Source organism: Canis lupus, chromosome 21, assembly GCF_003254725.2.
Source record: "Canis lupus dingo isolate Sandy chromosome 21, ASM325472v2, whole genome shotgun sequence".
NCBI lineage: Eukaryota > Metazoa > Chordata > Mammalia > Carnivora > Canidae > Canis > Canis lupus.
In genome coordinates, this window is record NC_064263.1 from 10,101,451 (window position 1) to 10,128,064 (window position 26,614).

The 26,614-nt window shown below is 37.7% G+C and overlaps 1 long non-coding RNA gene and 2 pseudogenes across 1 annotated transcript; 1 reads left to right on the top strand and 2 right to left on the bottom strand.

Moving 5' to 3' along the window:
* The first annotated feature begins 917 nt into the window (after positions 1–917).
* Positions 918–22,610, top strand: LOC112642029 (uncharacterized). Its single transcript, XR_004808036.2, has 4 exons — positions 918–4,756; positions 5,589–5,663; positions 21,797–21,849; positions 22,516–22,610. It is a non-coding gene; the product is annotated as an uncharacterized LOC112642029 (long non-coding RNA).
* LOC112642025 (aldo-keto reductase family 1 member B1-like) lies at positions 17,555–18,837 on the bottom strand (annotated as a pseudogene).
* Positions 22,611–23,821: 1,211 nt separating the features above from the next.
* Positions 23,822–24,670, bottom strand: LOC112642026 (E2F-associated phosphoprotein-like; annotated as a pseudogene).
* Positions 24,671–26,614: the final 1,944 nt, after the last annotated feature.

The following is a 26,614-nucleotide window of genomic DNA, read 5'->3' on the forward strand; positions in this document are numbered from 1 at the left end:
AGGAAGATATCTGTAATGGAGTCCCAGGCAACATGAGCCATGGCCTTCAATAGCTCATCTACAGTGACACCTACAGGGAAGAAAACACAAAATAAAAACCCATACTTAGGGGCACCCTGAGTGGCTCAGTGGTTTAGCACTGCCTTCAGCCCAGGGCGTGATCCTGGAGACCTGGGATCGAGTCCCATGTCGGGCTTCCTGCATGGAGCCTACTTCTCCCTCTGCCTGTGCCTCTCTCCCTGTGTGTCTCTCATGAATAAATAAATAAAATCTTTAAAAAAGATACCCACACTTACAACTGCTGCCACTATTCTTTCATTAATCAGAGGAAACAATGTTAATGTCAGAAAGCAATGGGGCAAATTGATAAAATAAAAGAAGTTCAAGTTCCTGAGACACAGAGCACAGGGAAGAGTGCTAACACAATACATTCCCTTATTCAACGTAAATTAAGGAAGTAATATATATCAAAAGCAGACTCTGTTGTGATGGAGACCAAAAGAAACTACACACAGCTCTTTCCCTATATTGCAATGAGGGAAACATAGAATTGATCTGTGCATAAAAGAGAAGCATATAAAAGATGATATAAATACATTAAAGGAAAAAATGAATTAATTTTGAGTGAAAAGTAGGAAGGTTTCATAGAGTTGGCTTTTTTTTTTTTTTTTTTTTTTTTTTTTTTTATAGAGTTGGCTCTTAAAGGATTTATAGGACTTCTCCATGGAAAGGATTGAAGAAAAAAGGGCATTCTACGTGGAGGATCCACCAGCGTGGATAAAGGTGAAGAGGTGTGATTTTTTTTTTGTATGATGGGAATGAGGGGATGTTGGATGTAGTGGAATTCAAAACTACATAAGTGGGAATTAGTGGGAATGTGATTGAAACAGGCCTACATCTTAAAAAGAATCTTACAAATACATTAAGGATTTTTAATTTTATAGACAATGAGGAAACAATGAAGATTTCTAAGCAGCATCTGCATTTAGGAATTTTTACTTAGACTTTCTCTCTGAAATGTTACTTTTATTAAATTATAGTGCCCTCTTTCAGAATCCCAAAACTCACAGGTGGAGGCTATAAAAAAAATTCTATAAACTACTTCCTTAAGGACAACATTCTGGCAGTGGATTTGTGGATCATAATTTAGCCCAGGTTTGTTACATTTTCTGATAAATCATCACCTGAGAGATTGATCTGTGAGAAACCAAGAATCACAAAAGTCAGTCTAGTCTATTAATGTAGTCTAGAAACATTTCATTAATGCCAAAGCAAATTCAGAATCTGTCTCTCATTTAATGCATTGAAAAGAAGCCAACTTACACAGTACCACATTGTTATTGCTCCTTGCTTCATGATAAGAAAAGAGGTATTATGTCAATATATTGGCAATGGAAAACTACATGTCATATGATTGCCTTGCAAACTGTTCTCCCTTATTTTTATTTTTTTAGAGAAATATCTTACAACAAACTGACATTAATAATAAATATGAAAGTCAAGAGGTTCTACTCACATTACATCTCTAGTAAAATAATTTTTATGCCAAATACACTTCATAATATCATGTCATGAGAAAATTCTTTCATCTTTTCTTGTGGAGTCAATAGTCATTGTTTCGATTTTATAATAAAAAGACTCAATACATAATGGCTTGCATATTTTACTTAAAATCACAAAGATGAATGAATTTAAAAAAACTGTAAACATCACATTTTTCTTAAGGAGAGGCAAACAAAAAGTTAAAACAATCACAATACGTTTCCATAATGAAAACAAAGTGATAGCAAGGAAATCCTAGAACAGAAAACAAGTTCAGTGACAGATATTAGGCAAACTGTATTTATTATACTAGTAGAAAGAAAAAAACTTACATATTAATAGAAAAAGACACTATTGCATTAAAAAACAGATCAACTACATGCAACAGATGAGACATCTGAAAATAGGGATGTAGAAATGTCAAAAATAAAGGGATGGATGGGTAGGAGTACCTGGGTGGCCAATGTTGGTTAAGCATCTGACTCTTGATCTCAACTCAGGACTTGATCTCAGGATTGTGAGTTCAAGCCCCATGTTGGAGCCTACTTAAAAAAGGCTGAAGAAAGGATGGATAAAGACATATCTGAAAAATATAGATAATAAAATTAATAGGAATAAAACTAAGGTTTAAATATTAAAAAGAATTTGAATTTACATAATACATTATTACATGATACAAATAGACAATTTTATTATAACAGTCATTACTGGGAAAGAGGACATAGCTGTGTGGTAGCATAAATGGCTTAATTGTCAAATCAGATTCACATGAATCATATATCTTTCTAATACTCAATTTTCCTAATAAATGATAAGATACAGCAAACACAAGGCACAGGCAAACATTCTTCCTTGGGAGAAGTTTGATGCTGTCAGACTCAATACCCAATTAAATTCCTTCTCATTATCCTACATTCTGATTTCAGAGTTAATCTGGAGTGTTTTTTGAGAAATGTGTGTGGAGATATTGTTTTGTTTATGGTACTTCTCAATTTTATATCTCATTCTCCAGACAGCGGTGCTCCCACAATTCTGTATGTATTTAAAATTAAGCAACAGAGGCAATCCAGGCATGTTAGTTTTCTATTGCTGCCACAACAAATTACCACACAGATGTCAGTTTCAAACAATACAAATGTATTATGTTACAGTTTCTCTGGGTCAGAAGTCAGAGGGTCTTACAAGGTTAAAATCAAGGTGTCAGATAGATAGATTCCTCTCTTAAGGCTCTAAGGAAGAATCTCTCCCAGGCAGAGGAAGAAACAGGCTCCCCGCAAGGAGCCCAATGTGGGACCCAATCCGGGATCCCAGGATCACGCCCTGAGCCACAGGCAGATGCTCAACCACTAAGCCACTCAGGCGTCCCAAGGTCCCCATTTCTTTGCTGGATGTCAGGTAGGGGAGTCCCTTAGCAACTAAAGGCAACTCTCCAGTCATCACACACAGCCTCCATGTTGCAGAACTCTAGCAATGATTTTTCTCACACTTACAGAATCAGCCTAACCTTCCCTTCTGTTGCATCATTTCTACCTTCTTCTGTTGCATCTCATGCCATCTACAAAAAGTTCTGTTTTTAAGGTCTCTTATGACTAGATTGGGCCCACCTAGCTAATCCAGGATAATTGCCTGATTTTAAGTTCCATAACCTTAATTACGCATGCAGAGTCTTTTTTCTCATGTATCAATAACCAAGACAGATTCCAGACATTGAGTCATGGACATCTTCGGAGAGCCGTTATTTGACCTACCACAACAAGTATATCCACTTAAAATTGTTTCATAGATAAGAACTTTGTTATCTTTTCACTAGTATTAGCATTACTATCTGAATCAGATATGATTATTAGCATGCATACAGAAGACTGGCCTGGATCATTCTTCCTTCCTGAACATCCCTGAGAGAAGAAAGAAAGGAATTTTGGCCTGCTGTTGACCTTTCTTATTTTCCCAAACTGGCATAGTACTTCAGGTGAAAAACAATATTCAATCAAAATATATAAAGCACAATTACCAGAAATTCATAGAATTAATACCTTTAAATATGTAATAAGGGTGAGCAATTTATGCTTATTTAAAGCTTCATTAGTAAAAGACTATACTTGTCTTTGAAGAGTGTATCAAACATTTATAAACATTACCAAATGTGACACAATGAAGAAAAACTCAACAAATCCTAAAAAATAGAAGTAGTAGATTCCAGTTGAATAAAAATGAAGAAAAAGGGAAGAATTACGTAAATATGAAAGAGGAGGAAAAGAAGAGATATTTGTTAATCATTTCCTATGTGCCAGGAACAGTTTTAAGTACACTTTCATCCTCTAAAACCCAGTAAGGTAGGGACTGTTATTTTTTTGTTGACGTATGATTAACATACAGTGTTGTATCAGTTCCAGGTGTACAATATAATGATTTAATAATTCTATAGTCTTGCTCATAATAAGTGTACTCTTGGTTCCCTTTATTTCACCCTCCCCCCATACTCTCCTCTGTTATTTTGCAGTTAAGGAGACCAAATACAGGGGTATTAAGTGAAATGCTCAAGTGAAATTCACAAGCGGGAAGTGGCATCAAAGTAAAGTGACTCAGAGTTTGTCTTTATTTTTTGTAAGATTTTATTTATTTACTCATGAGAGACATAGAGAGAGGGAGAGAGAGAAAGAGAGAGGCAGAGACACAGGCAGAGGGAGAAGGAATCTCCATGCAGGGAGCCTGATGTGGGACTCGATCCTGGGACTCCAGGATCATGCCCTGAGCCGAAGGCAGGCACTAAACCACTGAGCCACCCAGGGATCCCCCAGAATTTGTCTTTTTAACTGCCACACTATGGTTAGCCTGAAAAAAAATCTAGAAATTAATAATAATATAAATTAGAATTTAAAAAATGTTTTGGTTTGAATGTTTATGCCCCTCAAATTCATATGCCAAAGCTCTAACCCCCAATGTAGCTATATTTGGAGATGAGGCCTTTAAGGAAAAAATTAAGTTTAAATGAAGTTATAAGAGTGGGTCCTGATTTAATAGAATTAGTGTCCTCATAAGAAGAGACACCAGAGAGCTCCCTTGTTCTCTTGTTCTCTCCACATGTACCACACACACCAAGGAAAAATCATAGAAGCACAAGAGATAAGGTGGCCATCTGCCACCCAAGGTGAGAGCCTTCACCAGATACCAGTCCTGCTGGTACATTGATCTTCAGTTTCCAATCTCCAGAACAGTAAGAAAATTAATTTTCGTTGTTTTGGCCGCTCAGTCTGTGGTATTTTGTTAGTAATCTAAGCAAACTAATATATACCACTACTTGGATATTTTAAAACTCTATAAATAGTTTTTGTATTATAAGAAACCAAAACCAAAAGTACAGAACATATTGAAAGTAATAAAATTAAAATATAGCTTAATAAAAATGTGTAAGATAGAACCTTCATGAAAAGATGTTCTTTTGGCCATTGAATCTATATTTCTTCTGGCGATTGCCATCATTTTCATATTTTCAGCCAAGGACTTCTGAGGAAATTGTCCTCTACCATGACCCCAGATTTGGGCCCTACTTTATTTATTTATTTATTTATTTAGAAATGTCAGGTTTTTTTTTTAATTTGTTTATTGGAGTTCAATTTGCCAACATATAGCATAACACCCATGCTCATCCCATCAAGTGCCCCCCTCAGTGCCTGTCACCCAGTCACCCCAACCCCCCACTCACCTCCCTTTCCACTACCCCTTGTTCATTTCCCAGAGTTAGGAGTCTCTCATGTTCTGTCACCCTCACTGATATTTTCACTGTGGTTTTGATTTGTATTTCCCTGATGGCCAATGATGCAGAACATTTTCTCATGTGCTTATTGGCCATGTCTATGTCTTCCTCTGTGAAATTTTGGTTCGTGTCCTTTGCCCATTTCATGATTGGATTGTTTGTTTCTTTGCTGTTGAGTTTAAGAAGTTCTTTATAGATCTTGGAGACTAGCCCTTTATCTGATAGGTCATTTGCAAATATCTGGCCCTAGTCAATTTAAACCCATCCATGCTTTGTGTTCTCTTGGCCACAGCAGTTGTTTCAAGGATGTATATATGACCCAGTCAAGAAACCTAAGACCAAGAAGACTTTGGCTGAAACTCATGAGGTAAAAGCACACATTATTTCCTACAGGACTTGAGTGAAGTGGATATAGAGTTGGTGTGACATATGCCACCACTGGCAGAATAAGAAAGTCCACATAAAGAAGTGAGCCAGAGAAGCAACAAAGAAAGGCTAGGTTCTCTGGGAAGATTTTGAGTTCAGTCAGAATCCTTTGATGCAACACCACCCTTGAGACTTAACAGTTACATAAGCCAAAAGACTAACTTTTTGCTTAAAACACTTGCGGTTGGATTTTCTGTCACATTAATACTAAAGAGCTCTAAATAATATAAAACTGAAGTTGTGCTCAGGGAAAATTCTATGACTTTTTGACAAACTATTATGTCATCAGACCTTTCATTCGGCCTTGGTTAAAAGTAAAGTAAAAAACAGAAGTCAGGAGTGTTAGTGAAAGGAAGAGAAATGGTCCAGTATATGTTGGAGAATGCAATTCACACAAGCAACTCCCTTTGGTAAAATGGATGAAAACCTGAGTGAAGTTGATATAGTCCCTTTGGTCTTGAAAAATAAATATATATTTTTATTCAGAAGTCTAAACGTTATGCTAATTATTATTGCTAAGTAATCATGCACAATATATACATTCTGAAGATACAACTATTATTTATGTAATTCTTCACCCACAGGCAAAAGGTAAAGGTGACCTCAAAACCATAGCTAAAATTGAATCAAATATATAAACCAAAATCAAACAAATGATTTTACATTATGAGGAAATTTTTTTTTTTAAATCTGAATGAGTTCCCCAAAGCCTTGGTTTGATTGCCTTAGGGAATGTTCCATGGCAAGACATCCTAAGAGTTTTAAGAACATTAACTCAGAAATATAAAACTCTGACATAAGAAATGCTATTTCAGAGCAAGATTTTGGGTGAATATTTTAAATGTAGACTTTGTAGAAATAACAGTAAGATGAGGAAATACATTTACACTCATCATTCCCTATTTTAACTTTTGATAGGCTACAAAATAGAATAGGCCTTCACTGAGAAGTGCTAAATGTTCTTGGAATATTATCAATGTCTACAGCTCTATTCGTCAGTTATTTTGTACATTAGGCATTTGCTAATTTCAAGTGTAAAGACATATGCTTAAAATTATAACAAGATGAATAAATACTCAAAACTAGGCTCATCTGACATTATTCTTAAATTTATTTTTTAATTTGAAGACCATTTTCAAGATATCCATCTTCATGTTGTACTGTCTCTCTCTCTCTCTTTTTTTTGCTTTAGGCAATCTCCATGTTAAGCAACTCTGAGCATATAAATTTAACTGAAAAAAGTTTCTTACATTCCCCAAAATTGCTGAAAATTGAAACTGCAGATTTGATATACATTTGCAAAGAAACTCATTTTTTATTATGAGCTGAAAAAGCTTGTCTCCTGAATGCTTGAGGCCACTCAGTCAACCAGCTTGCATAATTCAAATACTTGGAAACCCACAAATAATCTAAGGCCAAACTCCCAACTGCAGAAAATAGCACAGGAAAATCCTTTTTTGCATATTTCCAATACCATATGTTGAATTGCATTTTCTCCTGGTGGAGAACATTTTAACTCTGATGAATTTGTAATTTTATCCAACTAATTAGTGTTTGTTGGGTTGTTTTTTTTTAACAATGCTGCCCTTTCTTTTAAGAGGAAGAAAATTTCTGCATCTTCTTGCAGTGATTATCACTTTTACTTTTATGTGTAATTGTTATGGGGGAAGGAATTTAAAGCAGGCAACTAATCAATGTTCATGAAATAGGGATTGAAAAGGGTGGTGCCAAAACTGCTTTAGCCATAGAATCAGAATCCACAAGTTGGTGAAATATTTTCTATTTGACACTTTGGTTGTGCATGGGCTCAAGTCTGTTTCAAAGTTAGTCCAACTCCGGGAGTTTGAATGTGGGGACAAATCAGGGGAGGAGTTGTTTTTCTTTTTCAACTTCTCCTCTATTCTGTCAGTCAATCTGAATTTTAATACATCCCTTGAAAACGAGTTTCTGGGGTTTCTGCTGTTGCATTTCTATTCTCTCAGCAAAGCCAGTGCTGAGTACCTGCATTGTGGAAAGGGCACAATAGACAGGGTGCATCTGCCTACTTCCTGGTTGGGTCTACTGAAAACAGCAGCTAAAACCATTCTGGTTAGTTAATGGCTCTACATCAGTTCTTCAAAATGCATTGACATCACACTGACTAGGCAACAAGCTTCCCTGAATGGTCTCCCTTTTCCTGACCTTGTCTTCTCTGGGGAGTGATGGGCAGGGAGAAGCGGCTGCTACTCTATCCAAGGCATAGTATCCTCATCCTCTGTGCCCTACCTTTCTTCATCAAAATTTGTTCTCAGGAAAAATTCATTATGAATCACTTAGGTGTATCCCTGTGTAATCTCCTTTTAAAAAAAATTATTGGAGTACAATTTGCCAACATATAGCATAACACTCATGCTCATCTGGTCAAGTGTCCCCCCCCCCCCGCCCCCAGCGCCCATCACCCAGTCAGTCCAACCCCCCACCCACCTCCCTTTCCACCACATCTTGTTCATTTCCCAGAGTTAGGAGTCTCTCATGTCCTGTCACCCTCACTGATATTTCCCACTCATTTCCTCTCCTTTCCCCTTTATTCCCTTTAACTAATTTTTATATTCCCCAAATGAATGAGACCATATAATGTTTGTCCTTCTCCGACTGACTTACTTCACTCAGCATAATACCCTCCAGTTCCATCCACGTCAAAGCAAATGGTGGGTATTTGTCGTTTCTAATGGCTGAGTAATATTCCATTGTATACATAGACCACATCTTCTTTATCCATTCATCTTTCGATGGACACCGAGGCTCCTTCCACAGTTTGGCTATTGTGGCCATTGCTGCTATAAACATCGGGGTGCAGGTGTCCCGGCGTTTCACTGCATCTGTATCTTTGGGGTAAATCCCCAGCAGTGCAATTGCTGGGTCATAGGGCAGGTCTATTTTTTAAGTCTTTGAGGAACCTCCACACAGTTTTCCAGAGTGGCTGCACTAGTTCACATTCCCACCAACAGTGCAGGGGGGTTCCCTGTTCTCCACATCCTCTCCAACATTTGTTGTTTACTGTCTTGTTAATTTTCACCATTCTCACTGGTGTGAGGTGGTATTTCACTGTGGTTTTGATTTGTATTTCCCTGATGGCCAGTGATGCGGAGCATTTTCTCATGTGCTTGTTGGCCATGTCTATGTCTTCCTCTGTGAGATTTCAGTTTGTGTCCTTTGCCCATTTCATGATTGGAGATTGTTTGTTTCTTTACTGTTGAGTTTAATAAGTTCTTTATAGATCTTGGATACTAGCCCTATATCTGATATGTCATTTGCAAATATCTTCTCCCATTCTGTAGATTGTCTTTTAGTTTTGTTGACTGTTTCTTTTGCTGTGCAAAAGCTTTTTATCTTGATGAAGTCCCAACAATTCATTTTTGCTTTTGTTTCCCTTGCCTTCATAGATGTATCTTGCAAGAAGTTGCTGTGGCCAAGTCCAAAAAGGGTGTTGCCTGTGTTCTCTAGGATTTTGATGGATTCTTGTCTTAAATTTATATCTTTCATCCATTTTGAGTTTATCTTTGTGTATGGTGTAAGAGAATGGTCTAGTTTCATTCTTCTGCATGTGCTTAATGTGCTTAATTTTCCCAGCACCATTTACTGAAGAGACTGTTCTTTTTCCAGTGGATACTCTTTCCTGATTTGTCAAATATTAATTGACCATAGAGTTGAGGGGTCATTTATGGCTTCTCTTCTGTTCCATTGGTCTATGTGTCTGTTTTTGTGCCAGTACCACACTGTTTTGATGATCACAGCTTCGTAGTACAAAACCTGAAATCTGGCATTGCAATGCCCCCAGCTATGGTTTTCTTTTTTAATATTCCTCAGGCTATTCGGGATCTTTACTGATTCCACACAAATCTTGAGATGATTTGTTCCAACTCTCTGAAGAAAGTCCATGGTATTTTGAAAGGGATTGCATTAAATGTATAAATTTCCCTGGGTAGCATTGACGTTTTCACAATATTAATTCTTCCAATCCATGAGCATGGAATATTTTTCCATCTCTTTGTGTCTTCCTCAATTTCTTTCAGAAGTGTTCTGTGGTTTTTAGGGTATAGATCCTTTTCCTTTTTGGTTAGGTTTATTCCTAGGTATTTTATGCTTTTGGGTGTAATTGTAAATGGGATTGACTCCTTAATTTCTCTTTCTTCAGTCTCATTGTTAGTGTATAGAAATACCACTGACTTCTGGGCATTGATTTTGTATCCTGCCACACTGCCAAATTGCTGTATGAGTTCCAGCAATCTTGGGGTAGAGTCTTTTGGGTTTTCTATGTACAATATCATGCCATCTGCGAAGAGGGATAGTTTGGCTTCTTCTTTGCCAATTTGAATGTCTTTTATTTCTTTTTGTTGCCTGATTGCTGAGGCTAGGACTTCTAGTACTATGTTGAATAGCAGTGGTGAGAGTGGACATCTCTGTCGTGTTCCTGATCTTAGAGAAAAGGCTCCTAGTGTTTCCCCATTTAGAATGATATTTGCTGTGGGCTTTTCAAAAATGGTTTTTAAGATGCTGAGGAATGTTCCCTCTATCCCTACACTTGGAAGAGTTTTGATCAGGAATGGATGCTGTATTTTGTCAAATGCTTTCTCTGCATCTATTGAGAGGATCCTATGGTTCTTGTTTTTTCTCTTGTTGATATGATCTATCACATTGATTGCTTTACGAGTGTTGAACCAGCCTTGCATCCTGGGGATAAACCCCACTTGGTCATGGTGAATAATCTTCTTAATGTACTGTTGGATCCTATTGGCTAGTATCTTGTTGAGAATTTTTGCATCTGTGTCCATCAGGGATATTGGTCTATCATTCTCCTTTTTGGTGGGGTCTTTGTCTGGTTTTGGAGTTAAGGTGATGCTGGCCTCATAGAATGAGTTTGGAAGTATTCCATCCCTTTCTATCTTTCAGAACAGCTTTAGTAGAATAGATATTGTTTCTTCTTTAAACGTTTGATAGAATACCCCTGGGAAGCCATCTGGCCCTGGACTTTTGTGTCTTGGGAGGTTTTGAAGACTGCTTCAATTTCCTCCCTGGTTATTGGCCTGTTCAGGTTTTCTATTTCTTCCTGTTCCAGTTTTGGTAGTTTGTGGTTTTCCAGAAATGCATCCATTTCTTCTAGATTGTGTAATTTATTGGCATATAGCTGCTCATAATATGTTTTTAAAATCGTTTGTATTTCCTTAGTGTTGGTGGTGATCTCTCCTTTTTCATTCATGATTATACTAATTAGAGTCTTTTCTCTTTTGTTTTTAATAAGGCTGGCTAATGGTTATCTACCTTATTAATTCTTTCAAAGAAAAAACTCCTGGTTTTGTTGATCTGTTCTACAGTTCTTCTGGTCTCTAATTCATTGAGTTCTGCTCGAATCTTCATTAACTCTCTTCTGCTGGGTATAGCCTTTATTTGCTGTTCCTTCTCCAGTTCCTTTAGGTACAAAGTTAGCTTGTGTATTTGAGTTTTTTCCAGTTTTTTGAGGGATGCTTGTATTGTGGTGTATTTCCCTCTCAGGACTGCTTTTGCTGTATCCCAAAGATTTTGAATGGTTGTATCTTAATTTTCATTAGTTTTCATGAATCTTTTTAATCCTTCTCTAATTTCCTGGTTGACCCTTTCATCTTTAAGCAGAGTGGTCTTTAACCTCCATGTGTTTGAGTTTCTTCCAAATTTCTTCTTGTGATTGAGTTCTAGTTTCAAAGCATTATGGTCTGAAAATATGCAGGGGACAATTCCAATCTTTTGGTATGATTAAGACCTGATTTGTGACCCTATTATATGTGGTCTATTCTGGAGAAAGTTCCACATGCACTTGAGAAGAATGTGTATTCAGTTGTGTTTGGATGCAAAGTTCTGTAAATATCTGTGATATCCATCTGATCCAGTGTATCATTTAAAGTTCTTGTTTCTTTGGAGATGTTGTGCCTAGAAGACCTGTTATTTGTAGAAAGTGCCGTGTTCAAGTCTCCCAGTATAACTGTATTATTATCTAAGTATGTCTTAACTTTGGTTATTAATTGATTGATATACTTGGCAGCTCCCACATTAGGGGCATAAATATTCATGATTGTTAGGTCCTCTTGTTGGATAGATCCTTTAAGGATGATATAGTGTCCCTCTTCATCTCTTACTACAGTCTTTGAGATAAACTTTAATTGATCTGGTATGAGGATTGCTACCCCAGCTTTCTTTTGAGGACCAATTTGAATGGTAAATGGTTCTCCAACCTTTCATTTTTAGGCTGTAGGTGTCCTTAAGTCTCAAATGAGTCTCTTGTAGACAGCAAATAGATGGGTCTTGCTTTTTTATCCAATCTGAAACCTTGCACCTTTTGATGGGATCATTAAGCCCATTCACATTCAGAGTTACTATTGAAAGATATTAATTTAGTGTCATCATAATACCCATTCAGTCCCTGTTTTTGTGGGTTATCTTTGGGTGTCCTCTTTCTTTTACAGAGTCCCCCTTAATATTTCTTGCAGAGCTGGTTTGGTGGTCACATATTCTTTCAGTTTCTGCCTATCTTGGAAGCTCTTTGTCTCTCCTTCCATTTTGAATGAGAGCCTTGCTGGATAAAGTATTCTTGGGTGCATGTTCTTCTCATTTAGGACCCTGAATATATCCTGCCAGCCATATCTGGCCTGCCAGGTCTCTGTGGAGAGGTCTGCTGTTAATCTAATATTTCTCCCCGTATAAGTTAGAAATCTCTTGTCACTTGCTGCTTTAAGGATTTTCTCTTTATCTTTGGAATTTGCAAGTTTCACTATTAGATGTCGAGGTGTTGAATGGTTTTCATTGATTTTAGGGGGAGGTCTCTCTATCTCCTGGATCTGAATGCCTGTTTCCCTCCTTGAGTTAGGGAAGTTCTCAGCTATGTTTTGCTCAAATACACTTTCTGGACCTCTGTCCCATTTGGCACCCTCTGGAACCCCAATGAAATGTAGATTTTTTTCCTTCTTAGGCTGTCATTTATTTACCTTAACCTCTCCTCGTGGTCTTTTAATTGTTTTTCTTTTCTTTCCTCAGCTCCCTTCATTGCCATCAACTTGTCCTCTATGTCACTCACTCTTTCTTCTACCTCATTAACCCTCGCTGTTAGGACCTCCTGTTTGGATAGCATCTCATTTAATTGTTTTTTAATTTTTGCAAATCAGATCTAAACTCTGCAGTCATGAAGTCTTTTGAATCCTTTATGCTTTTTTCCAGAGCCACCAGTAGCTTTATAATTGTGCTCCTGAATTGGCTTTTTGACATCGAATTGTAATCCAAATTCTGTAACTCTGTGGGAGAGAGTACTGTTTCTGATTCTTTTTTTTTTTGTGGTGAGTTCTTCTTTCTAGTCATTTTGCTCAGTGCAGAGTGGCTAAAAACAAGTTGTACCAGAAAAAGGAAGAAAAAAGAAGAGAAAAAAAAAAAAGGAGGGGTATCCTCTGGTTCTATATATTGTAAACCCCTTGACTTCCCCTGGAGCTTTCCAGTGCTGCTGGGTCAAGAACTTGCTCTTCCCCTGTCCTTCTAACTGGTCTTCTGGGGGAGGGGCCTGCTATGCTAGTTCTCAGGTGTGTGTACCCGGGGGAGCTGCCCCGTCCCATGCCAGGTGCTCAGCTCAGTGGGAGCTGTTTACCCTAGAGGCCTCTGTTCCCTGGTGGCCCGCTCCATCCCAGGCACAGGATGACAGCAGGAGGAACAACCACACTGGCGGTGGCCAGCTCTCCAGCCCTGGAGTCAGCTCCCGCAGTAATTACCTCAGCTCCCAGTCCGCGCTGGCCTGGATGCTCATGGGGGCCGGGGAAGCTGACCTGCACAGCTGGGGGACACCTGGGGAAGGCGTCCTTGCTGTCCTGGGCCCTCCCAGCCTCTGCCTGTCCCTGGGGGATCCCAGGCTGTGTCCCCCGGCACCCTGGGATATGGGGCCTGCACTGTTGGAATCGTGTTCCGGGCCATAGCCCTCTCTGTGCGGAGCCGGTGCCTGAGCTTCTCCCGAGGCCCCACCGGGTGTGCACTCCAGCTCTTTCCTGTGCTCAGCCTGAGAGGTGGGGAGACTTCCCCTTATTGACCCTGGGAACCTGGGGGCTCCACTGCCCCTCCTGGGATCCTGCCCGAGTTCCCTGAGAACATCTTTCCCTCCGGGAAGAATCCGGTGCAGATTTTTAAAAGTTCCTGCTTCTCCGCGGCTGGGTTTTCCTGTTCTGGAGGCTCTTGCCACCTGGCCTTAGCCGGCTCTTTGCAGGGGCTCCTCCCCACTTGATTTTTTTCTTTTCTTTTTTTCCGCCTTCTTACCTTGTTAGAAGCACAAACTCTTCTCTCTGTAGCATTCCAGCTGTTCTCTCTTTAAATCTCAGGCCGAATTTGTAGGTTTTCAGGATTATTTTAAAGTTATCTAGGTAATTTGGTGGGGACAGGTGTCTTGGGGACCCTACTCTTCTGCCATCTTGCCGCGCCCCCTCTCTTATATCTAAGCTTTCGGATGGAAGGGCCTAGTCTCTTGTGAAAGGAACATCAGAAAGTGATGGGGAAATTTCCTCAGAAAAAGGCTATTCAAACTCTTCTTGGTGTCCTTGTAATCATTTCTGGGCACAAAATCTACTAAACTGGATTAAGGCTTGCAGCAGCAGGCATATCATAATATTTGCAATGACATCTATTGAGGATCAAAAATAGTATGTACACATGGTACACTACATATGCTCCACTTCATCTAATTTAATCCTCACAGTCATCCTCATTTTATAAGTGAGGAAATTTATAGGTGAATTCTTAATCCATAAATTCTATGTTTAACATTCTGTCATTTAAAAAAATGGGAACAGAGTCTAAGAAGCTTTTAGTCTAAATTGACATGGGTTTCTTACTGAAACTCAAATGTCAGTCATTTATCATTTTGATGCTGCCTTTTCTCTTATTAAATGGTCCCATTCCCCTTGCAAAAGAATGGAAGTCAATTTTGACTTTGTGTATTAAGCAAGTCAGATTATTTTCCAGCCTCCAAATTTGTTATTTTCCTCCATCAACCTGCAGTAACTTTCCTGTTTGCGTAAGGAAACCATGGCTCAAAGAATCTAAGTCACTTGCTCACATGGTTCTTCTGGTCAATGTAGCAATAAGAGCTTACCTGCTGACTCCAAAGCCTGGGCTGTAACCATGACCACCAATTAGCCTTGTGTCCCTTCCAGAAAATCTATGTGCCTTCCCAGGTTGAAATATGAGAAATTTCTAGACTCAAGAAAGAAAGAAAAAAAAAAAAAGAAAAAGAAAAAGAAGAAAAGGAACCGAAGGGAAGAAAGGGGAGGTACAGGGAGGGAAGGAAGAAATTCCCAGACTCTACTGGTCTTTTAAGGTTTGTTTGGTTTGGTTTTGTTTATCTGTTTTGTCCCAAATGAATTCATCTGGCTTTTTGTTTTGTTTTGTTTTTTACATGGGTTAATACATGGAACAAACCTAAACTCCAGTGAAGAAATCTGCACAAATGTCCATGCAATCATCTCTTGCCATGGTACATTGCTGTCTTTTCCCATAGCTTTTTAACAATATTTGGTAAAGATTTAATGACTATATCCTTGGCAAGAGATCCATCCAAAGTTTATTTTAAAAAATGAAATTGAATGTTGGCCTAGAAGGTAGGATAGGTTTAAAAAAGAAAGAAAGAAAGAAAGAAACTGGTAAAATGAGCTGCATAAAAGGGTATAGATAAAATCTCTCCCGGGACGTGGGTTCCTTTATAAATAAAACAAACATAATAACTTTAAAGAGCCTTGACACTGATAAATTTCTGTTTCCTCCTGGGATATCCCCAGGGTATCCACAGCCCGTTGCCCACAGCAAATACCCACATTCCTCTCAAACTCCCCGTTGCACTTGCATGCCCCAGCAGAGTTCCAGCCCACTTTTAGAAGACCACAATGTCCACATTGGGCAGATCAATGAGCTACTTTTCACAACTGCCTAAAAGTAGTACCTAACTTTGCATGTGTTCATTCACTTCTTACTTGTCTCAGAAAAAGGATTATTCTCATATTTACTTAAGTTTAATCTCTTTTTGTACTTTCTTCTTTTTTTGTTAATCTTTTTGATGAATGTTTATTGAGTATCTTTTATATGTATTATGCTGGTTTGGGTCTCAAGCTATGGCAGGTATCCTGTGTCTGGCAGAAAAGTGGTTTCTTTAGCCTGAAATATTGAATGAAAATGTTCTGTAATCTCTAAAGTACAATATTATTGTGACATCAGCAGGAACATTTTTATTCTTTTTTCTATCTTTTCTTGTTCTCTCCCTGCATTTCTTCTTTTCTCTTTCTTTCTTTTCTTTTTTATATTTCATTATAGACATTATAAAACATATACAAATGGAGACAGGATCATAAAAGCAACCTTTAGAACCATTATCACTCAACTTCAACTTCAGCACTTATCAGCTCATAGCCAATCTTTTTTTTTTTTTTCTGTATCCTAGACCCAGTTCCCCATTTCCAAATTGTTTTGAAGCATATCCAGAACACCAATCACATAGTTCCATTTATGGGTAATCTGGTGTCTATCCCCAAATGAAAAAACTTAAACCATCGTTATCACTTAAAAAAAATTGCCATGTCTTGTCATGAAATATTTAGGTAGTGATCAAATTTCCCATGGTCTCTTAAACATTTTTTTCATTTGTATGCTTGAATCAGGATCCAAACAAGGTTTGCACATTGAAATGTATCCTTTATGTCTCTCTTTTTACTTATAGTTTCCTTCCATCTTTTTTTTGTTCCTCCCTCCCCTTATAGTTTACTTTTGAAAAACTATAGAGTTTCCACAGTCTGGATTTTGCTGATTTTATCTACAAAGTGTATTTTATAATATGTTCTTCTATCTGCCACATTTTCCCAAAAATTGGGTTAGTTGCATATAAAGTCTTGATTTGATTTCACTTTTTCTTTTTTTCTGGCAAAATTACTGCATAGAGGATGTGTATTCCTCAGGAAGAGGCTATATTTTGTGTCTCTCCTTATGTGATGTCAGAGGCCATTGATGACCAATGACTAGATCTCTAAAAATGGCAAAATAGTATTATTCTATCTTATTTTGTATATTTATTAGCTGGAATAGGTTCATGAAGAGAAATTTTCCTATCAACAACTATTTATTTGGTTTCCAAGTGATATGCTTCACCAGTTATCAAAATAATTAGTCATATCCCTGGATACACCGATGACAACCAAGTAGCGTTGTTTTTGAAGGACAGGGAGTCAGGCTTATTGAGGTAAAATTTACATACAGTAAAGTTCACACCTTTAATCATACAGTTCCATGAATTTTGACAAATGCATATAGTTATGCAATCACCTCTGCAATGAAAATATGAAACATTTCCATCATCCAAAAAATTCCCTGTTGTAGGGCATACCTGTTATAGTCAATACCTTTCCATCCTCAGCCTTTGGCAACTACTAATTTGTTTTCCATTTACATATTTTGCCTTTTCCAGAATGTCATATAAATGGAATCATATCCTATGCAGCCTTATGTGTCTATTTTCTTTTATTTAATGCAATTCATTTGAAATTCATCCATGTTGTATATATCAGTCTGTTCTGTTTATTCCTGAATAGTATTCCATTCTATGATGTATCTGAGTTTATTCATTCACCAGGGAAGGAACTTGAATTATTTCCAATTTTCCATAAACATTCATGTGCAAGTTTTTGGATGATCACAGTTTTTCATTTCTTTTGGATAAATACCTAGGAGTGAGGTTGCTGGGAATTATGGTGAATACATGCATAACTTTAGAAGAAACTGCCAACCTATTTTCTAAAGTAGCTGTAACATTTTTTTTTCAAGTTCACAAAAGAACTCTTTATTATTTCAGGCAAGAGGTCTGGATGAAAGGGTTACCATTCCTGGTAGCCAAAATCCAGGTGTTAGTGGCACTATTTCAACTTTGTGGATTCAACTTAGTCAGAAAAGGGTGCCAGGGTCCTACGTTCCCGAGCTGGACAAGAAGAAGGGCAAAACTGGAAGAGACTCTAACCTACTGATACTGCTGTTGAGACCCAACACCTCACGGGCCCATCAGCAGGTCACAGACCCACCACCGAGGGGCAGAGGCCACACTACACTACTTACGGGAGGAGGGACGTGGGGCACCTGGGCGGACAGGCACCAACAGCTTCAGAACTCCTCAGTTAATGGATAGTCCTTGTGGGAGGCACAGCTCACCAAGGCACAGACCCTCCAGTTCTGGTTGTAGCTGAGTAAGGTGGTCATGTCCACGGTGCTCAGCTCAAAGTCAAAGACCTGAAGGTTCTTAGCAATGCGTTCGGGTATTATGGACTTGGGAATCATGACCAAATTCCTCTGCATGGGGAACCGGATCAGAACCCGGGCTGTAGTTTTATTGTGCTTGGCTGCGATCGCTTTGATCCGGGGATGCTCCAACAGGGAAGGGTCCTCAGGCTTGGCCCAGGCCTGTCGGGGGAGCCAAGGGGACTATAGGCAGTCACCACAATGCCTTTGGCTTGGCAGTACTGGATTAACTTCTCCTGAGTGAGGTATGTGTGGCACTCGATCTGGTTAACAGCAGGCTTATATTGTAAGCCAGGTTTGTTTAAGATCTCAATTTGGAGATGGTTGAAGTTGGAGACTCCGAAGGCTTTCACCAGCCCTTCATCCACCAGCTGTTCCATGGCCTCTCACGTGTCCACAAAACTGGTGTCACTGGGAATCACATTGCCTTCCCCATCCAGTTGGAAATACTCCTTCCCGGCCTTGAAGCCTGTGGGCCAGTGAATAAGGTAGAGGTCCAGGTAGTGGAGCTTCAGGTCTCTGAGTGTCTTCTAGCAGGCCCCCTTCACCATGCTCTTCTTGTGGTGTGTGCACCACAGCTTGCTGACGATGAAGAGGTCCTCTCGCTTCACCACCTGCCCCTTGAGCTTCTTCTGGATGGCCAAGCCCACTTCATTCTCATTCTGGTACACGTGAGCCCAGTCGATGTGGCGGTTCCCAAGGTCGATCGCGAGTTTCACAGCATTGGTCACTTTGCCGGGAGGGGACTTCCAGGTGCCCAGCCCCAAGATGGGCATCTTGGCGCCATTACAGAGCACGAGGTGGCTGGCCATGTCCGCTAAGCTCCACAGACCGCGCCCGAGGACCAAGTAGCTGTAACATTTTATATTCACACCAATAGTGTGTGAGACTCCTATCTGTTCTGCATCTTCATCATCACTATGTAATGTTAGATGTTTCTATTTTTTTCCAATTGGTATGTAAGGATATCTCATTAGGGTTTTAATTTGCATTTCTCTAATGACTGAGTGTATTGAGTATTATTTTTAATGTGCTTATTAACCATATGTGTATTGTTTTTTGTAAAATGCCTGTTTATAGACTTGGCCATTCTTTATTGTGTCTTGTTGTTCATTTTCTTTTTTAAAATAAGATTTTAATTATTTATTCATGAGAGACACAGAGAGAGAGAGAGAGAGGCAGAGACACAGGCAGAAGGAGAAGCAGGCTCCATGCAAGGAGTCTGACATGGGACTCGATCCTGGGTCTCCAGTATCACACCCCGGGCTGAAGGTGGTGCTAAACTGCTGAGCCCCGCGGGCTGTCCTGTTGTTCATTTTCTTATTGAGTTTCAGAGTTACCTATATATTCTGCAGCCTTATCAATTTGAGTTGTACAAATATTTTCTCTTTATCTGGGGCTTGCCTTTTTTACTTTCTTGGCAGTATCTTTTGATGAGTAGATTTTTCCCCTTTGATGAAGGCTAATTTTTTTTTTCTTTCATGGATAATGCTTTTGCTGTTGTATCTAATAAATCTTTATCTTAGTTAGATACACAGAGATTTTTCTCCTTTTCTTCTACGATATTTATAATTTTAAAGTTTTAAACCTAGGTTTATGATACTTCATATTTTATGGTAACTTTTAATATGGTATGTGATACATGCAGAAGAATGAAACTAGACCACTCTCTTTCACCATACACAAAGATAAACTCAAAATGGATGAAAGATCTAAATGTGAGACAAGATTCCATCAAAATCCTAGAGGAGAACACAGGCAACACCCTTTTTGAACTCAGCCACAGTAACTTCTTGCAAGATACATCCACGAAGGCAAAAGAAACAAAAGCAAAAATGAACTATTGGGACTTCATCAAGATAAGAAGCTTTTGCACAGCAAAAGAAACAGTCAACAAAACTAAAAGACAACCTACAGAATGGGAGAAGATATTTACAAATGACGTATCAGATAAAGGACTAGTATCCAAGATCTATAAAGAACTTATTAAACTCAACAGCAAAGAAACAAACAATCCAATCATGAAATGGGCAAAAGACATGAACAGAAATTTCACAAAGACATAGACACGGACAACAAGCACATGAGAAAATGCTCCGCATCACTGGCCATCAGGGAAATACAAATCAAAACCACAATGAGATACCACCTCACACCAGTGAGAATGGGGAAAATTAACAAGGCAGGAAACCACAAATGTTGGAGAGGATGTGGAGAAAGGAGAACCCTCTTGCACTGTTGGTGGAAATGTGAACTGGTGCAGTCACTCTGGAAAACTGTGTGGAGGTTCCTCAAAGAGTTAAAAATAGACCTGCCCTACGACCCAGCAATTGCACTGCTGGGGATTTACCCCAAAGATTCAGATGCAATAAAACGCCAGGACACCTGCACCCTGATGTTTCTAGCAGCAATGTCCACAATAGCCAAACTGTGGAAGGAGCCTCGGTGTCCATCGAAAGATGAATGGATAAAGAAGATGTGGTCTATGTATACAATGGAATATTACTCAGCCATTAGAAATGACAAATACCCACCATTTGCTTTGACGTGGATGGAACTGGAGGGTATTATGCTGAGTGAAGTAAGTCAATCGGAGAAGGACAGTGTATGTTCTCATTCATTTGGGGAATATAAATAATAGTGAAAGGGAATATAAGGGAAGGGAGAAGAAATGTGTGGGAAATATCAGAAAGAGAGACAGAACATAAAGACTCCTAACTCTGAGAAACGAACTAGGGGTGGTGGAAGGGAAGGAGGGCAGGGGGTGGGGGTGAATGGGTGACGGGCACTGAGGGGGGCACTTGACGGGATGAGCACTGGGTGTTATTCTGTGTGTTGGTAAATTGAACACCAATAAAAAATAAATTTATTTAAAAAATAAAAAATAAAAAATAAAAATCCAGCTGGTCCAAAAAATATATATATATGGTATGTGATAAAGGTCAAGGTTCATTTTTTGCATATGGTTGTCCAATTTTTCCAGCACCATTTGTTGAAAGTTTAATGATACACTTGATTTTATTCTATTCCATCACCACCATGACCTTATTCCACATATTAACTTATAATTATTTTACATTTACTTTTTTATTATTATTCAATTGCTTATGAGTTACAACAAAACTCTTCAAAAATTTTATATATATTCCCTGTCACCATTTCCTCTTTTACTATTGTTTCCTAAATATAGAATAGTCAACTACCATAGATGATTTTTGAAAACAGTCACCTCTCTGATAGTACTAAGTTCCTTAAAGGTATATCATATATAGTGTACATCCCAATCTGGGAACCCTATGCAATATTTTACACAATATTCAGAAAAATATGGTACATAAAAAATTGTGAAAGAATACATAAAAAATTACAGCTTAACATAGTTATTATCATGAAAATATAGTAAAATATAAATGTTGAGATGTCAGTTGATGGAGTCCAGAAGTATGTACACATTTTTTCATATTTGAGTTGAAAATTTCCTTTTAAATCAGTACTTTACTAGGAGAAAAATAACTTCCTGTGTGAGTATGTATACATGAAGTAAAAGTACTATGAGCACTTATGAATAATGATCTGGTTAGGTATAGTATTTCATGTCTGTCACTTCTTGATAATAGATATTCTCATTTCTCAAAGAAAAGCTATCAAAATATTTTTTATCAATTTCTCAAAAATATTTCTTGCCCAGTTTTATTTCAAAACTAAGTTCCTACAATAAATTCTCTAGCACAGCATAAACTCAACGACTAATCAATCCTTGTTATTTTTCAGATTAAATGTGTACATGTGAAAGCAGCTCTTCTGAAAACCTCCAATGTAACAAGGTAAAATTGGATATTTTATACTCATTTTTACTTATTTTAAACAAATTTGTATGTATATTATTATCAATTTCAAAGACTTCTTACTCTTCCATATAATTAGCAACTACAATATTCCATGAAACTTGGAATGTTTTAATTGTGGTTTTCTGGCAAAACTACAAGACCAGAAGGGATCCTTATGGTATGATAACTTTTAAATAATGGTCTCTTAGTATGACTTAATATGATTTGTTACTCTACAGTAAGTACTATAAAATTCTCTGACATTTGTTTAAATTAAATAACCATTGCATTTCCCTATTCAAATATCATATATCCTCATCTCATAGGTCTTTAGATATATTGTTCACAGTTTTGTGGCAGTGTATCACTTAAATGTGATAAAGGGTATCTAATAAACCATATGAAATAAAACAAAAAAAGAAAGAAAATTTTATTCTAAGTATTTATTTTAGTGTCTGAGTATTTTTCAATCAAAATTTAGAGAGTACTGCCCCAAAATGCTTTTCGTTTGTTTCTAAAATAGATCTCCATATATGTAATTTATCTCACAATGACACAAACATAATTTCCATGAATTAAGCTCCCAACTGTATCATTTAACGACATTTAAACTAAAACACTCATTTTTATTGCTCTCATTTCATTGTCATCACACAAAATCAGAACATTGTAGAGACCAATGCACCAGACACAACAATGACATTGGGGTGATTGCAATCTCATTGGGCTGAGAAAATGGACCTAAAACATACAGCAAGAAAAGGTAATAATTCATGGTAAACCTTAAGACAGCCATCATTTCTAAAGAGGAAACTTGAGGAGATAACTCTCTTCTTAATGAATATTTCTCATTTTTAAGTTGAATTTCTGTAAATGTTGAATCCATACTATAGAAATCCCAGGAGAACTCAATTGTATCTTACCTACCCAGCTAACTACATTATTTGTCTATGGAGAATTCAACTAACCAGAGAAGGGGGTGGGGAAGAGCAAAATAATTCAAAAGAAGTACACTCACCATGAAAATTCTCTAGAGACTATAAATCCCTCAATAAATACATAACAAACTTATCTGGATTTATAAGACAGCTGCCAAGTAAGATTTGTCCTTTGTGTATCTTATAATCTAAACACTCCTGCAATGGAAGTAACAGAAATATATTTATCTACTAATGTAGATTAAACAGAATACCTTTCTTTTGCTTCACTTAATTTAATCTTCACATTGTCCTTTATTACTTTATTATTACTTTATTATTACACGGTGTTCCTACTTTGGAGATGAAGAAAGTGGATGATAGAGTTTAAGGGGATGAGCTAGAGAAAGAGACAGAGAGATAAAGATGCAGGGGTGGAGATGTAGATCCAGGTAAGATTAATCTAAAGGCATATTTTGGAAAGTGATAACGTGAAGAGAATACCAAATTTTTTTTCTTCTATGGCTACATGTTAATTGTATAAGCATATCTTCCAAGAAATGGAAATATTCCTTCAGTTCATAAATACAGTAATAGCCTCTACTAAGTTTAACTCATTAATTCAACTCATTAAGTTTATTCTTTTTTTTTTTTTTTGACGTATACTCCCGAACATTTTAATTCTAAAGAGCTTAGTACATGAAAAGCCCCATAGTTTCCAAATGCCCATCAAAAAGGGAATGAATAATCAGTCCCATCAGAGCTGGGAAAATTTTTTCTAAATGAGGTGGAGGGATGGAGGTTGACAACCATTCTCTTCCAAAAAGATAAACATTGGGCAGCCCGGGTGGCTCAGCGGTTTAGCGCCGACTTCAGTCCAGAGCGTGATCCCAGAGACCCGGGATCGAGTCCCATGTTGGGCTCCCTGCCTGGCGCCTGCTTCTCCCTCTGCCTCTGTCTCTCTGCCTCTGTCTCTGTCTCTGTCTCTGTATCTCTGTCTCTTTCTCTGTGTCTTTCATGAATAAATAAAATCTTAAAAAAAAAAAAGAATGACTTGCTAAAACTCTGAAAAAATGAAAGACTTCATACTTGTCATAGGTGGCCACTTCAGGAGAACATTCATGCACATGCCCAGGTGATAGTTTATTTCCACTTGTGCCTCTGTTAGCTCTGCAGCATCTTCATAGTTAGACCTTATCATCTTATGACCTCGCCTTTTCTTCCTGTTTTCTGGGATTTTGTATCCTAGAACCTCCTTTTTGTTGACAGAACAATTCATCACAAACACTGCTCTATACTGTCTTGTATGATTCATGCCTTTGGCAATCAAGACATAGGGTGGTCATGCAGGCAAGGCAATTCAAGACAGCATCACTATACGAAACAGGCTGTTGTGGTGGATGTGGTCTCTGTGTTCCAAAACCATGGTAGCCTCTTCTTTGTGCATCAACCGAGGCCCGATCTCTGTTATCTTTTTCAGGATCACATAATAACTCATCATTTGTTGAAATCCTGTGTCATTTTTTTCTTTTTCTTCTTCATTACCTGTGCTGTTTTGTCTTCATCTTCAGAATCAGAATCAAAATATATATCATTATAGTACTTTGTCAGAGATGTTCCAACATTTCTAGTTCCTGAGGAAGACTGTTTCCAGAAAGGATAACTTGTCCTCCATTGTTTTTATGGTAGAATTTAATTCAGCTTCCATTTCTTTTTCAAATTCGTCTTCACTAGATGATTCACTTTCTCCAGTAAGACATTCTCTGATGAGTTTTCCATTTTGGTCAGGAGTTCCATGTAAAAGCACATCCACTTCATCTTCAGAACTTCTTCAAAGCAGGTTCCTTGTCACCAGGCTCTTCCACTGTGTAAGGGTGGTACTCATCCTGGAGCCGGCTCATAAACCTACACTCTTAGACACTGACTACAAGCATCTGCACAGCATCCAAGTTTATTTTTAATAAACTTAATCCTCCTACTACCAATTCTATTTTAATTTTATGTTTGGTGGTATTTTTTCAAGTGGGTGGGATCAATAGAAGAGAAAAAAGGAACATTATTGTGGTTTGACTCACCAAAAAATGTAAGCTTTTGTGTTAAGTGACTTATGGTGAGAAAAATAATATGCACTCGAGCCAAAGGAAAATTAATTCATTCTTTTTTATTTTTAGATTCCAATGAATAAATGTAATTTCAGTAAAGAGAAGTTGAACAGTTGTGTTTAATAATTTATGGCTTGATAAGAGGTGAGAAGAGACCAAAAAAAAAAAAAAAGTCACTGAACAAAGAAGCAGAAGAAAGTATAAAGAAAGAAGTGTTGAGACCCTGAGGTTTTCATAAGGACTATGAAGGTTCTGGTATAAATTGACTATTTAAATTTATTCTGTAGACCTTAACAGTCAAGAGACCAAATAGACCATAACATTATGTACCTAATCCTGTGCAAAGTGCTAGGGAATAAAGAAATGAGATATGGTTCATACCCTACCAGGCTACCATGTTCATAAATGATGATAATGCATGACATTCAATGAGTGAACCAATAAACTAAGTTCTACAAAACAGTTATTCCACGTTCAATGCTTTAAAAGGCTAAGGACATCAGGCTCAATGTTATTATTGGATTTCTCTCATCAAGTTGGAAAAGACATACTGGAAATGTATGTATATTCGTGTCTTGTTAAGGTGTCCAGGTCAATCTCCTCACTTAATAACCCATCAAGAAAACATTACTTTGTAAAACACTGAGCTATAACTTTCTGGCCTTAAAAATATCACAGGCTATGGGTAGAAATTTAGCTGTTTAAATTAGAAAATGACAGTTGTTTTGAATCAGAGATCAATACCGTGTTCTGAGGAGCTTTTTACTGTAATTTTTAAAAAGCTGTACCAGGTTACTTTTGCTTTTGCAAATGGTCATCTCTACAATCAACAGGGTGCATAAGATTTGATAACTGTTGAAACAGGAAAGCATCAGACAATGGGATACTATGCAATGTCACTGTTGTTGGAAACTCGGAAACAAGATGACAGAAGTTGTCATCCTTCTTGAGGACCAGTCTTTGAGACCTGGAGGTTTCAGGTCTTTGGAACAACTCAACTCACTCCTCTTTGACATTGGTATACACCAAATCCTATCTATTTCAACTATGAATTCCCCTCTTCGGTTAAAGTTGCTTCTTTTTCTTCCCTACTATTCTAAGAAGATTAAAAATATGTTTACTTTGTCTCTGCTGTGTGAACAGATGTACTCATTTGTATGGTGAAAAATCTTGGAACCTTTACTTCCAGACTAGAAAATACAACTATTGTCAGGAAATCAGACATTGAGTAAATTTCCATGGAGACACAGGTAATCAGGAAATTGTATCATGTTTATAAATGGAGAGAATACTAATATGATAACTAGATTATGGAGTTATTATTACATGATAATTGTGGTATAGTATTGTGTTATACAGTAATACTCATGGAAATTTAAGTATAAACTGTCTATACTGTGCAAGAAAACAGGAGCACACCTGAATAGTGAGGTCATACCCTATACCAGCATCCTGAAAATGAAGCAGTTCTCCCAGGCAAGAACCCAAACCTGAAAGAGAAGGCCCAAGTAACAAAGAATAGCTTTGTATTCTCTTAGTATTGACCAGGAAGCTGTCAAGATATTTTGAAAAAGTTCCTGAGCAATATATATAATGTTGTCCTCCAAAAGTTGGAATTAATAAATGCAAACTTTTTTTGATCAAAATAGAGTGCCCTGGTCATGACTAAAGAGATGTTTCTTAGTCACTGCATATTTTTAGAGCATCTGCTAAAGGAATTAGCACAGCTGTCAATAATGAGAG